This window comes from Mauremys reevesii, linkage group 1, assembly GCF_016161935.1.
Source record: "Mauremys reevesii isolate NIE-2019 linkage group 1, ASM1616193v1, whole genome shotgun sequence".
Classification (NCBI taxonomy): Eukaryota; Metazoa; Chordata; order Testudines; family Geoemydidae; genus Mauremys; species Mauremys reevesii.
In genome coordinates, this window is record NC_052623.1 from 169,805,292 (window position 1) to 169,819,826 (window position 14,535).

At 42.9% G+C, this 14,535-nt stretch overlaps 1 protein-coding gene across 4 annotated transcripts in view; it reads left to right on the top strand.

The window, feature by feature from the left end:
* The first annotated feature begins 2,853 nt into the window (after nt 1-2,853).
* The window catches only part of TIAM1 (TIAM Rac1 associated GEF 1), a 267,398-nt gene continuing 255,716 nt past the window's right edge, over nt 2,854-14,535 (top strand). For 3 of the 4 annotated variants that reach the window (XM_039520731.1, XM_039520734.1, XM_039520732.1), the window contains exon 1: nt 2,854-3,022. The gene's annotated coding sequence lies outside the window, so the exon portion shown is untranslated. The remainder of the gene's footprint in view (nt 3,023-14,535) is intronic. The other variant, XM_039520735.1, reaches the window with a different exon arrangement.

The window sequence follows — 14,535 nt, forward strand, 5'->3', positions numbered from 1 at the left end:
AACATTCAGATAATGTACTGGTTTAATTTCCATCAAAATGTTTAACTATGCTGAAAAAATATTATAGCAGCAGACAATCAATGGTTGAGATATCACTGAAGAAAATCAATTCAATTATTATTATTATTACTGGATTGTGTCTAAAGATAATTCAGATTGCTATTTGTGCTTGGGTAACTCAAAGAGATTAATTTTAAGAAAGTGAAGCTTGGCATGCATGTCATCCTCAGTGAAGAATATGTGCTATGCCAAGTTTGGGAAAGAATAGCAAGATGTGATAACTGAGGGAAAGTAGCATGCTTTGTATGCACAGTACACTTTTTTCCTTATTTTTGTGCACGAGTGTGGGTATCCAATACAGATGCCTTAGCATTTGTTTATCTGTGTTATATTTGGAATAATGCAATCTAGTGGAAAAACAGAAACCAATCAACCAACCAAAAATAACCCCAACAAAATTCCTTTATACAGAGCGAATTTCAGCTACATGACCAATCAGAGTTGTGTGATCTGGTCATCTCAGAAGCACATTCAGCCAGTAAACCATGAGACAGAAGCATTACATCATCAGAGCACTTCTCTGGGTGAACAGAGCAAGAAGTGGGGATTTAAAACCTAGCAACTACCGAGGGCTTATTGGCATTTCATTGATTACTATCCATTTAGATGTCAAAATCTGGGTAGCTAAACCATTAAAATAAGCATGTTGTATTTGATCCAACATGTCAATAAAATATATAATTTAAATGAATGGTTCCAAAGTATGACACACCTAATCCCCTTTTGATGCCTCCAGGCATGCCACTGCTATGAAATATTAAACATACAATTTGCAACCTTAAATTAGCTAGCTCCTCACTCTTCCTCCTTCAAGATTCCTAAATGGTATGGTATTTCTCAAAGTTTATCATGTAACATTTTTAAGAACAAACAGGATGATTTTTAAAACTTGAATTATTTTATTCAATATTATTATTGAACTACTTACTAAAGTGCAAGCTGGTGGGGAGGAGAGGGCAAAAGACCAAAATGACTTAAAGACTGGAAAATAGGATTTAGAGACCATTTGTGTCATTTATTGCTAGTCATTCATAAAGAAGAACGTCTCAAGAGGTAATAGGGTCTGATCTTACTGCTATGATTACAGATGTGAGTATGGGCAGCATCATCAGGCCCTTCATTTGAAATCATCATACATAATTTAAACAAAATTAAATGGGCAGTGGGGTGAGTGAGGGTGGAGTGAGGAGGGAGAGATGGTTTTATACCTTGTAATAGCTTAAGATAGTCTTTCTAAGGCCATGTCTATACATGCAGCACTGCAGCGGTGCAGGTGAGTGACACAGCTGGGTCGTCCTAATGTTTTAATGTAGATCTGGCTGACCCATGTCTATGCTAGGGCTTTTGCTGGCATAGCTGTTGGGTGGGGGAAAAAAATCACACTCCTGACTAACATATCTATACCACCAAAACTTTTAAGTATAGACAAGGCCCCAGTCTTAACTGTTTCTTACTGATAGTAAAACAAGGTTAAATCCAAATGATGTCTGTTTATATAATGGCTATGGTTGGTGCGCAGGGAAGAAAGGGATCATATCAAAAACATTTTTCATTTGACAGGCATGTTGTTGGATATGCATTTTGTATGTTTTCCATAGTTTCCCATTGTTAATAAAAACCTTCATAGACCCCCTGAAAACAACCATGTTCTTAAAATTGTTTTTCTTTCTAGTTGGCAAATGCTGTTTTTTCACCAGTTTCTCATGGCATGCAAGCAAATGTTGGTCATGTTCTTGTTTCCACCGTAGATGATACATTGTTATTATAATTATTTATTGTTATTGCTCTAGGGCCCAGAGCTTGTGAGCAGGACTGACACTGACCCCATTTCCAGGCTGGCTGTCCCTGACTAGAACACCAAGTAACATCTGCCCTAGGTAAAAGGGTAGTTTTGTTTTGGTTGCAGGTGATGTATTTTAAGGGGTACATTAAATAAGTATTTAGAGTCCAATATGCTGCGGATGTTTTAGCAAGAGGTTCCCGGAAATATTTCCCCTCCCCGCTTAGTTTGTGATGAACCCTGTTTCCCCAGGCTGCTCCCATACTACAGCCACGGGTTTCCTGGCAGCTCAGCACGCAGCTGGAGGGAGGACGGAAGAGCGAGGGACAGCCGGGCACACTAAAGGCTGTCCCCTGGCCACCGCCAGCCCAGGGCCCGGGGTACCAGTGACTGGGCTGGGCTCTGGGCCGGCCCCGCTGGCAGGGTCCCAGCGCGTGAGCCCGGGGCAGGGCTGGGGCTCCGGGGTCGCATAGCAACGCGGGCTCCCGCCCGCCTGTCCCAGGGGCGACGCGCGCGCCCCCTGCAGGCGGTGCTCCCGCAGCTGCCCACGTGTTACAGGCTGGGTCTGTTTACTGCCCCCCCCCTCGGGCCGGGAAGGCGGGGCAGAGCTCCCCGCAGGCAGCCAATCCCGCAGGGTCCCCGCGCCGCGCGCGCTAACTTCATCTCACCCCTCCCTTGGCTTTGACTGGCTGGGGGGGGGACGTGAGAGTGACCGGCAGCCCCGCTGGTCGGGGGTCCGCTTTTGTGACAGGTTCCCCCAGCGTTCGGAACGTCGCAAGGCACGTGCGTCGGCGAGGGGTGGGGGCCCTGCCCCTTGGGACAGGCCCCCTTCCCAGGGGCCCCGCCCCTCCGCCCCACCTGAGCGCCGCGTGCGCTATTGTCACCCAACCCAACATTCCAACTCCGAACGCCCCGCTGTTCGCCGCCGGCTCCCCTCATTGGCCCGCCTGGGTCAGACGGAGCGGCGGGGCAGCCAATGGCGTTCGGTATCCAAGGAGCCAGCTGGCCCCGCCCTTCGCAGCGCCTGCCGTAACAATATGGCAGCAGCCGCTATTGGTAGGGACGCGGTGTGAGCGGCGGCGGCAGCAGCAGCGGCGGCTCCGGCTCCTTCTCCCCGTGTGCGCCCTTCCCCAGCGCCCCCTTCCCCGCGGCCGGCTCGGGGGCAGGGCGGAGCCATGGCAGGTAGGTCGGGGGCCGGGGCCGGGCACCTGGGGCGCCGCGCGGGCAGGGGATGCGCGGGGGAAGCTGCCCGTATTGTCCTGCCCCGCTGCCCGCTCTCCGGGTCCCAGCGCTGGCGAGAGCGGGGTGACACCGTGCCGGGCGGGCATTGTGTGTTCCCCCGGGCTGGGCTCGGGGGAAAGGGACCCGGCGGTGAGCGAGGAGGCTGGAGCCAGACAGAGCAGCTGTGGCTGGAGGACGCCTGGGTCGGATGCAGCAGGGGAGGTTGTTTTCTCCTGCTCTCCCCAGCGGGAGGGGAGCTCGCTCTGTCGTGGCGCTGGAGGGGGGAGGTCTCGGCTCCAGTGTATCGCTGAGCCTGGAGCTGCTTGCAGCGACGCCAGCCCGGGGTTAGGGGTGGGGGTGCGGACTGCGGAGCGAGTGGCTTGCCCGTAACCTCGGGGTTGTCGTGCAAAGGCGAGATGCGGACTGGAGCTGGTAGGTAGATATTTGCCACAATGACAATGGGATCGGAGGATTCCTTGTTCGCAGACGGGTATTTCTACAGATGGAGCTGAGTGAGCAGCGCAGAAGGGAAGATTGTTTAACCCCCCAACCTCATAATCCCTTCCCCTCATTTACATCTGAATTGCTCAAAGATCAAAGCCAACATTTGTTCGGGGTTATTTAGTGTGGCGGGATACGTCCTTTATGTGTGTGGTTCTGCGAGGTGTACGCGCTCCGGGCATTGTACATTAGGATGCCTATGGAAGACTTTACCACTCGAATCACCATGCCACTTATTCATTATGCTGCTGCAAGCTGCCGGCGCCGTCCTGCTGGCCGGGGCCTGCTTTTGTTTACAGTCTTCAGCTGTGGGCATAATCAGTGAATAACGTTCATACTGAGATCGCCTTAACTGGTCCTCAAAGTGGTTGACAAGTTGGTAAGAGATTGTTTACTAGTTGTCAATTTCTTAAGCTCCCTTTTGAGAGCGGATGATGCAGAGGTATGGAAATGTGTATTTCAGTGAGCTTGATCTTCAAGATTTTGGACTATAGAGAATAATGCATCTTGTTTCAGGGTCTGCACTGGATCATGGTGCCAGAGGCTGCCGTTACAAGTTTCAGGATTCCAGCTTTCAAAATGACTGCTTAAAAAAGCTGTCAGACTTGTGACCATCTTGATTAGACTTTTCCTGTTGTTATGCATACTTCCACCTTTTCATGTTCTCTGTATGTATAAATATCTCCTGTCTGTGTGTTCCATTCTATGCATCCGAAGAAGTGAGCTGTAGCCCATGAAAGCTCATGCTAAAATAAATTTGTTAGTCTTTAAGGTGCCACAAGTACTCCTGTTCTCTTTAAAAAATTGTCTGTCTAGCCCTGCAGTCAGGTAGAATAGCACTACTTTGAGACCTGTATATAAATAATGTGAAGAACGTGATATTTGCTGTGTGGGTTTCCTTTATGATTTTATTTGTCATATGTCAGTGAATACAGTCTAAATCCCCTTCTCTCTTTACCTTTGCAAAATCCCATGCAGATAAGTTAAACATTGTAAAAATCATAGCTTCAGTATTCTGTACATTGTCTGATTACTACATGGAAATGCAGTTAAAGTATATACTTTGACACCAAGTTGTTTAGTAGATATTGAACAGAGAATGTGTGCTGCTGCATATGGATATATTTGCATATCTAGTTTCTAGTGTATAAAGTGGAAGACTGTAAATGGATTACTCCTTCAAGGGGTTGTTAGTGGTAAAATGGAATTATGCATGTGCATGATGGAGGACGGGGGGGGGGGGGTGGTGGTGGAGTAGACCTCTGAATGTAGAAAATGCATCAGAGAAACTATGTAAAATCTAGGAAAGTCAAGGTTCTAAAAGACGCTGAACTTCACTTGTTTTGCTCTAGGAGAGTTATTCCTATTTTTTTTTTTTTTTTTTTTTACAAAAACCTAAACCTAAATTTACTATATTTCAACATTACATTATGGCCCTCATGCTGCAAACATTTAAGAATGTGCTTAAATGTAAACATGGTGAGTACTCCATTGAAGTCAATGGGACTATTCACTGTATATAAACCTAAGCAAGTCTTTGCCAGATCAGGATCTAAATAAGTGAAAATGACTTAAATTACTACTTTTAGGGTCTGCTTGTGCAACTATTAAATTAGTGAGCACTTATTTATGCACATAATCTCAGCCTTAAATGGAACTACTCGCATAAGTATGATCTTGAGATTGCACAAGAGGGTCCTTAATTTCTCTGAGCAACTGAAGTGCAGTGTTTTGCATAAGGTCACAAAGAATTCAGGAATGAAAACTTTTAGAGAAGAGTTGACTTTTCCTTATTTTAGAAGCCCCTTCCCACTAATATTTCTAGTTCTGTAGCAGTTTTCATCTTCACCTGCCAAACTGGAAAATGCATATTTAATAGTTGTCAAGCAGTTCTTTACATCCATAATACTAAACATTGTAAATTAAAATAACTAGGAAAAACTCAGATCTGTTGAGTGATTACTTCTGGTGCCTAATTTGTGATAAGAGCACCTATTTTTCTTCCTGTATTATGGAAAAGCTGCTGTCAATTTCAGTGGCACTTCAACAGCGTGATATAATTTATTGAACAAGGGCAAATGAGGCTTAGTTTCATCTTAACTATATGGGCCCTATCCAGCAGAAAGCTGCTTTCTGGATAAATAGCAGGAGGAGTCCTTGTTAGTTTCCATGTAAAACCCTAGTCTGCCCTCTCCCTAGATGGAGTCAGTTTATTCAACCAGACTGCTCTTCTTATCATACTACATATGACAGCTGGGCTCATTAGGAGGCAGTGTAATCTAGTGGATAGTTTTTTGTCTATTTATAAAGTCTGTCCTGCAGGGATCATCTCTTGCTATGTGTTTGTACTGTGCCTAGTATAATGGGGCCCTCATCTTGGTGGGGATGTTGGCAACTACTAAATAATAATAATTGGACTGACTCAATGTGTGTGTTTCGAGAATGACGTTCTACTTTGCTAGGAGAAACCCATAAAGTGCTGATGTAGTGGCCTATCTTCTCTGTAAATTGTGAGGAGAGCAAAAATTTCCCACCAGTTGTGTATAGAAGAGGAGGAATTAGATATACAGGACTTGTCTCTCTGGTATGAGGATGCCCACACAAGGGCTACTCTAGTCCTATTAAGGCTGTAGGAATTTTTGTGGCTCAAGGAGAATTGAGGGACAAGTTTGGGTAGGGAATTCTATTGAATTAGGCATTTATGGTCATGGGGTTTAATGCCTTCTCCAACAGGATAACTTACTCTTGTGGCCTTTCGTTGCTCTGGTTTTGTATTAGTGATCTTGAGTGATGTCTTTGTTTGTCATTAATAGCCATATTCTGGTGTTCTTACTCAGTCATTACACAGGTAAAACTCACCTTAGCTTTAATGAAAATATGACCTGAGTAATGACTAGGGGCTTCAGAATTTGGCTGTGTGTGTATTCAAACAATTATCAGAGGGGTAGTCTTGTTAGTCTGTATCCACAAAACCAACAAGGAGTCCGGCGGCACGTTAAAGACTAACAGATTTATTTGGGCATAAGCTTTCGTGGGTAAAAAACCCACTTCTTCATATCTCTATGCATTTGAAAAAGTGGGTTTTTTACCCAGAAAGCTTATGCCCAAATAAATCTGTTAATCTTTAAGGTGCCACCAGACTCCTAGTGGTTTTTCTTTTATTTATTTATTATTTATTTATTCCAACAATGCCGACTATGTTTTGGGTTAAAATAAGCTGACAAACTGCCTCTTTAAGAAGTCTTTTAGGATTCACTGATTAATCTGTTAGAATGGATTTCTGTAAATCCTGTTTAATCTATTGAATGACCCAGCTCTAGGGTCCATTTTTGGAAGAGGGAGACATGAACAACTTACAGTACACTTTTTCTGATGTGCTCAGAATCATTTGTTGTGGCTATACAGCATAACCATTCAGTAACCCTGAATGCAGAATAATCCCCCATTACCCTACGTGATATCTGGTTCAAGAGATCACTACTTTCAGAAGTTAAAAAGAACTGTTTGATACTGGATTTAACAGCTATTAATTGCAATATTCGCTAATTGATAAGCTATACTACATAACGTAAATTATTCAAGGAACTAGGTGTTCCTGCTACAGTGATGAGCATGGTATAAATAACTAGATCGATAGAACTACTAGATTTTTAGCAACAGAATTCAAAGTTAAGGTTTCCACAGCAACTATTACTCCGGCCCCCTTGCACATATGTAATATTTTCCATTTCTTATTTAGCTTCTTGTGCTTTTACCAGATCGAATACTCCTCCCTGCTCACATTTTGCTCTTATTCCTCCCACTCTCCTTTCTAGCGCCTTCCTTTCTCATTTTATTGCTCTCTCTCTGCCTCCTGCTCCCACTCTGAGCTTCATGCCTCCCTTTGTGCCATCTCCTACTCTCAATACAGCAGGTGCATGCATGCCTGAGGAAAAAATCACTACTTGTCCAAGTGCCTTTTGTCTTCCTTCAGATCTTTCCATTGTCTTATGTATCTGTTTCCAGCTGTGCTAGGCACTGTACAAATGTATAGGAAGCAGCACTCCCTGCCATGAATGTCTTGCAGTCTAAAAATAAGACACTCCCTGCCCTTGGCTCTTTATGTGAAACCCATTCCTCCTTACCTGATGCCTTCCTCACCAGTGGTGGCTTCACACTGTCCTATACCTGAACTGTTGCCTTGTGCCTTTTGTCTGAGTTAGATTATAAAATCTTTGGAGCAGGAATTATGGTCTTGTTTTGTAAAGTGTTTGTCATGTACACTTATGGTGTTGTATAAATATTCCCATGTGTAGTGTGAAGCTTAATGCATTTATGCAATGTGGCTGGAAGGTGGTTTCCAGAGCTTCTGAACTTTGAATTTTGGATGGTTTTGCCATTTTAATTCTGTGTTAGCATATTTAATCTTCCTGTTTTAAAAACAGAATATTTGAGAATTTTTAGTAAGTAATGCATTAGAAATGCACGTGCATTTCTCCAAATATGAGCAAGCAGATTTTCAGTCTTTCAAATAAAATTCACTTCTGGGTTGAGAACAAGCATTTTGGGGACTGACATTTTTCACATCTTAGTTACAGCATAAACCACTTAAAAATAAAAACATAGAATGAATGCCATCTCAACCATAATTATAATAAGAACTAATGAAATAAGTGCATTCTAGCAAAAATGAGTAAAAATTAGAAAGCCTGATGTGAACCAAAAGGTAGCCAAGTCAGTAAATATTAAATGAAGGATTCTCCTTTTTGCTGAGGAATCCATTCCAAAAAGGAATCGAACTGGAAATGTCTTGTATCCAGAATCAGTGGGGCTATCTATTGAGCTAAAGGATAATATGCTTTGTCTATTAGAAGTTCTCTTTGAAGCCTCTAAGCAAGAGGGTTTCTTTGCAGAAAAGGTAAGTGTTCTATGGTCCCTTTTCCTTAGAGGTTTTTTCACTGAAGTGCTGACTAGGACCTTAGCTTTAGAACTAGCCATTCTACCAATGTATTTCAAGTCTGTTACTTTCAAAACAGCGGCTCTATGAACAATATGGACACCCTCCATATTCCAAGAGGAATTTTTACCAACCTCCAGTTGGAGGCATTTTATTTAAACTGCTTCACTTAAAACTCAAGAATTGGTATTAGCAGCAATTCTATAAAGTGGTTTTCTGGTTACCTGGGGACTCTTAGGAAGAAGGCTTCCTTGAAAATTGCTAGCTGGAGATACAAGGGTGTTACAAATGGGGTTGCCTCTAGGGTCTTGCTTTCTATTTTTGTTAGTAACCTTCCAGGTCAGTGTGTGTTCTTTTCTATGCATATGTATTCCGTTGATGTGGCTTGTGTATTACAGAGTGCCCATCCCCTTCCAGATTGTCAGCAGCCTACAGTTTTAGCTAAATAGAATGGGAGCATGATTCTTCTCCCATGAGTTGATTTTTAAATGAAATTTAAACCCAATCATCATCTTTGATATGCTGCCCAGTTATAGAAACAAACTTCCTCACTGATTAAAACAGCAGCTGGTAATGTCTTGAAGTAGGCTGACCAGTTTAAATACCTTTGACTCTCAACTAGATGTCTTTGAGCAAAATATATGGATTATATTCTCACCACAATGGTCCCAAATTTAACTGCATTGTGCAAATTAAGAATCTGAATTTATTTGCAAGGCAGCAGGTTACTCTCTTCAATAGCTATTATCCACCCTGCATAGTAGGGATATTGCATGTTGGGTGAGATAGCAGAGGCCAGTAGTAATAAACCACCTGGGAGAAGAGCCAGATATAGCGTTTACTAGAGTAAGATCCATGTGTTTACTTTCTTGTGTATTCAGAACCCATCATTGTGCCCTCTGCAATCAACTTAATTGGTGTAGTCTGTCTACCAGCATCAGCACCTTCACTCAAAATGTGTTTATATCTTGGCACTAGCACATTTAGGTTTGCTTCTTTCCATTGCAGTCTGCAAGTACACCTTTTTCTCTTCTCTCTCCGTTAATTTTAAAGCCAACCCTTATGAGGAGCAGACTATTGGGGCTGGAGACTGAGATAGTTGGAACAAGATACCTAATCCATAAGTAGGGCCTTACCAAATTCATGGCCATGAAAAACGCATCTCGGCCTATGAAATCTGGTCTTCTGTGTGCTTTTTCCTGTACTCTGCAGATTTCATGGGGGAGACTAGCATTTCTCAAATTGGGGGTCCTAACCCAAAAGGGAGTAGCAGGGGGGTTGCAAGGTTATTTGGGGGGGGGGTCGTGGTGGTGCGATCCTTACGTCTGCGCTGTCTTCATAGCTGGGCGGCCGGAGAGCAGCGGCTGTGGGCCAAGTGCCCAGCTCTGAAGGCAGCGCCCGGTCAGCAGCAGCACAGAAGGAAGGGTGGCAATACCATACCATACCATGCCATCCTTACTTCTGCACTGCTGCTAGTGGCAGCTCCGCCTTCAGAGCTGGGCTCCCAGACAGCAGCCACCGCTCTCTAGCTGCCCAGCTCTGAAGACAGGGTCGCTGCCAGCAGCAGCGCCTAAATAAGGGTAGCAGTACTGCAACTCTTCTCTCCCCCCCCCCCACTTCAATAACCACCACCCCCACAACTCCTTTGTGGGTCAGGACCCCTACAATTACAACATTGTGAAATTTCAGATTTAAATAGCTAAAATCATGACATTTACTATTTTAAAAATCCTGTGACTGTGAAATTGACCAGAGTGGACTGCGAATTTGATAGGCCCTTTCCATTAGTATTAAAAAAGAAACAGCGCTTATTTTAAGCATAAATGCTGCCATTGAGGAGTGGAGGAGAATGAGAGAGACTCATCACGCTCCCAGGGGCAGGTCCTCAGCTTCTGATGTCAATTTGTCATTGACAACTTACACAGCTGAGGTCCTGCTGCCTAGGGTCTTCCTGAAATAATAAACAGAAAGAGGGTGGTAAAAAGTCATTGGGTAAGGCTCAGAGGATAATAGGTCCAAACTCTTTATAAAAAGATATATATATACTCTAAACAGAGGAAGACAGTTCCTGTCTCACATAGAATACAGTTTTAAAAGAGCTGAAGATCGGCAAAGGGTGAGAGAACAGGTTGTGTACATTTTCTTAAGATCTCCAGGGATAACTGCAGAAGTTCCAGAGAGTATCAAACTTCCTTGCCTAAAAAGTGATTACTTTCCTAAATAGGCAAGGAAAGTAATCACCTGCATAGAGGCAGAACAGGTTTCAGATATGTTAATAAATCTAGCTTAAAAAACCCCCAAACACTTCTTCAAACAAGACACAATATCCCTTCAATACTAAGGTCTTCATATGTATCAACTTTGAAGTTTAAAAACCAAACCATTTAAAGTTATTCTATCTTCACCAGAAAATCCTTACGTTTATTATTATAAAACTTAAAGCCCAAAGTGCAGTAATACAAAAGTAACAATTTCAGTGCTTTGAATACTATAGATACTTAAACTAAGGGCTATCTACCCTGTGAACATAAGTATTATGTTTTATCATGCAAAAAGGTTACTGCTTCATAGTATTCAGTACATCTTTCTATGTAATTTTTTCTTTCTTCACCCACTTTGTTCCAGCTCTTATTACACAGTTTTCCTCCCCATAGTTAATCTAATCAGGGGATAATCTAAAATCAGATTAACTGATTTTAAACCCCCGCCTTCCAAAAAAACCCCAAAACAAAAACAAAAACACACACAATGATTTTTTTTCTTAATCCAGAAAAGTTTCAGCTCCAAGCAACTGAAAATAGTTATAGAAATATAATCTCAAGCAAAATTAGAATGTCGTTACTGAAATACTGTCATGGATTTTAAAGATGTTTTTGCCTTCATTATTTGTGACATCTCATTGAGCAATGGTTTATTGACAATTCTATTTTACTTCAGGTAATCACATTATTTATTGAAGGACAGCGATTTCCCCCCCCCCCCCCCCCGAACATTAGGCTTAATTTAATGCAAGTAGTTCTCATACACATTAACTTGATTACCCTTTGACTGAGTGGCTTATTACAGCAATAAAGCTTTGGAGGAAATGTCCAACAATAAGTTGAGAAATGTATTATCTGCAAAGCTTCACTCAAAGCTAAAGATAATCTGAAATGCAGCAAGTGTCCCAAAAATATCTGTTTTCCTTTCCCATAAATGCCACTGTTAATTCAGAAGCATTCTGATTCTCCTTGGGATCACTAATTCTGTGGAAAGAATGAGTTGAAAAGCAAAGTTTGTCTGAAGTTTCTGGTTGCCCTTTACAGTCTGTTTCTAGCTGCAGTGAGTCTGTAGATCTACTATAGGAGTTCATACATGGTGGTTGTTGCCTGTTCTAGTTGGATATGGCTGTTTGAATATCCAGTGTGTTTCCATGGCTTTCCCTCAGTTCACTTCCCTGTGTCTCAGCCATCTGCTTTTTTCACCTGCCCACTGAAGACTGATGGTACTTTGTCCTCGGTCTAGCCAGGACTCTCACAGTACATGATACTCCATCACTTTGTTTGCAGAAAGAGACCTCAGTGTTACCCTTTCAGACATGAAATTACTTGAACAGAATGACAGGTTTCAGAGTAGCAGCCGTGTTAGTCTGTATCCGCAAAAAAACAGGAGTACTTGTGGCACCTTAAAGACTAACAAATTTATTTAAGCATGAGCTTTCGTGAGCTACAGCTCACTTCTTCGGATGCATAGAATGGAACACACAGACAGGAGATATTTATACATACAGAGAACGTGAAAAGGTGGAAGTATGCATACCAACAGGCAGAGTCTAATCAATTGAGATGAGCTATCGTTAGCAGGAGGAAAAAAACTTTTTGAAGTGATAATTAAGATGGCCCATAGAAGGTGTGAGGAGAACTTAACATAGGGAAATAGATTCAATTGGTGTAATGACCCAATTGAGCAGAATGTTGTGCATGAATGCTGTCTCTGACTTCTCCAGACTTAATCTTTTTCTCACATCCCTAGTCTACTTCAATAGGAGAAAAAACAGTTTTCTGTGAGGTTAACTTGCCTTAGGAGTGATTGAAAGTTAATTGATTTCCTGGATTGCAACACCACTTTGTAGATTGATTTCACTGGAATCTCAAGGTCTGGAATGTTTTCATTCATCTTTTCTTCTTAATTCTCTCTCACCTTTCTCTGGGTATACTTCTTCCCCACCCCATCCTCTAAATGCTGGTCTGTGGAGTCTCCTCGATGCTTGGTTAATATATAGCCTATAGCCTGGCTTTTTTCGTCTGGTGTCTTAGAAGCTTGAATGGAAGGCAGCCTAGGCTAATGGAAGTAACTGGTAACTAGTGGTGTGTTTTGTTTTTGCTTTTTTCTCCTCCTCCTTCTCCCCCCAATATTATTGCAAGACAGAAAAAAATCTAGTTCAGCACCATCCTTACTTTTGAGAATTCAGCTGCAGTCTGCTAGGAGAAAATTTAAAGGGATACAGTCCTATTAGAAACCATATTTTTTTTTTTTGCATTGATCTTACAGAGGAGTCCTACTCCAATTTGCAAGTAGAAATTTGTTTTTCAACTTACAGAACCAGTGTAAGACCTGAATGTGAAGCTGTGTTCATTTTGGCTTGTGCAGCATCACCAGAAATATTCTCCAGATGGAGTTCTGCCCTCCATTATAGCTATGCAACCTTAAGGCCTTCAGTGGGATTGCACGGGTATAATAAAGTACATAATGAAAGACAACAGGGCCCTATGAAAGGAAATCATCAATGTTGTCCATATGCAAGCTGGAGGAGAATCTCAATCACTGTCCAAGAGCAGAGTTGTTTCTGTAGGGCTGACAGCAGTAACATAGCAAAATCTCTTGTTAAAGTAATTGTATATAATCTGATATCAACAGGAAGTAGGTCTGCTGAGTAAAAAGATACTTGTAAATACTAACTCTTCAGACTAGAACCACAATGTAAGCAGGTGGAGTTCTCATCCTGCTCATGCAATAGTACACACACCCTGATACTATCCCCTTCTTGAGGGTTTTTCTGATAACTGAAACAGAAAACTCAGCCTGTACAGTACTTGGCCTTTTCTAGAGTTTATCCCTTCCTGTTAGTTTCCTCTGATTTAGAGCTTGTCTTTACTGCATTATTAGCTCAGGCTATAATTTGAGTTTTGCTCCTAACCTGATTCCCATCCACACACAAACATCTGAGGCTCCACTTAAGTGGTTCTTTAAGCTTGAGCTAGCTGGCTGGTGAGAGGGTGTAGGTTGAAGCTTGTCTCTTGCTGATTCTGGGGCCTGTAATGCATTGGGGATGCAGCAGTTGAGTCCAATTACACTGAGTTCAATCACTCAGTGTAGCTCCTGTTTTGCAGCATGGTGACTGATACTTAGGGCACGTCTACACTGGCAGAGTTACAGCGCCGGCAGCTACCGTGCCGCTCAGAGTGCTGAAGGGAAACCGCTGTTGTGTGTTCACACTGACAGCTGTCTGCACGATAGTGTGTTCACACTTGCGACACTTGCAGCGGTATTCGGATCAGTGCACGGCAGCTATCCCACAGATCACCTCTTTCTCTTTTGCCGCTAAGACTTGTGGAGGGGCATCTTGGGTCTTGTTCCAATGCCCCATGATGCATTGCTTCACATCCCAGCAATCCCTGTGCTTCCGTCAGCATTTGGCGCCATCTTTCAAAGGTTTGTGTACTGCTCTCCCTGCCTCTTTTGGGCAGCAGGAATGGATCTCGAACTGCTGACCAGTGTGCTGCTTGCTCTGACCAACTTGTCACGAGTGGCAGTGGAGTTATTCCTTAAACTACAAAGGCAAGAGGAGTGTGACATTGCTCTTGCCATGTGTAGTAGCTATGACACTAGATTGCTTGTGGCATTCATGGAGGTGCTGATCACAGTGGAACACTGCTTTTGGGCTTGGGAAACAAGCACTGAGTGGTGGGATCACATTGAGATGCACGTCTGGGATGATGAGCAGTGGCTGCAGAACTTTCACATGAAGAAAGCCACAATCGTGGGACTGTGTGATGAG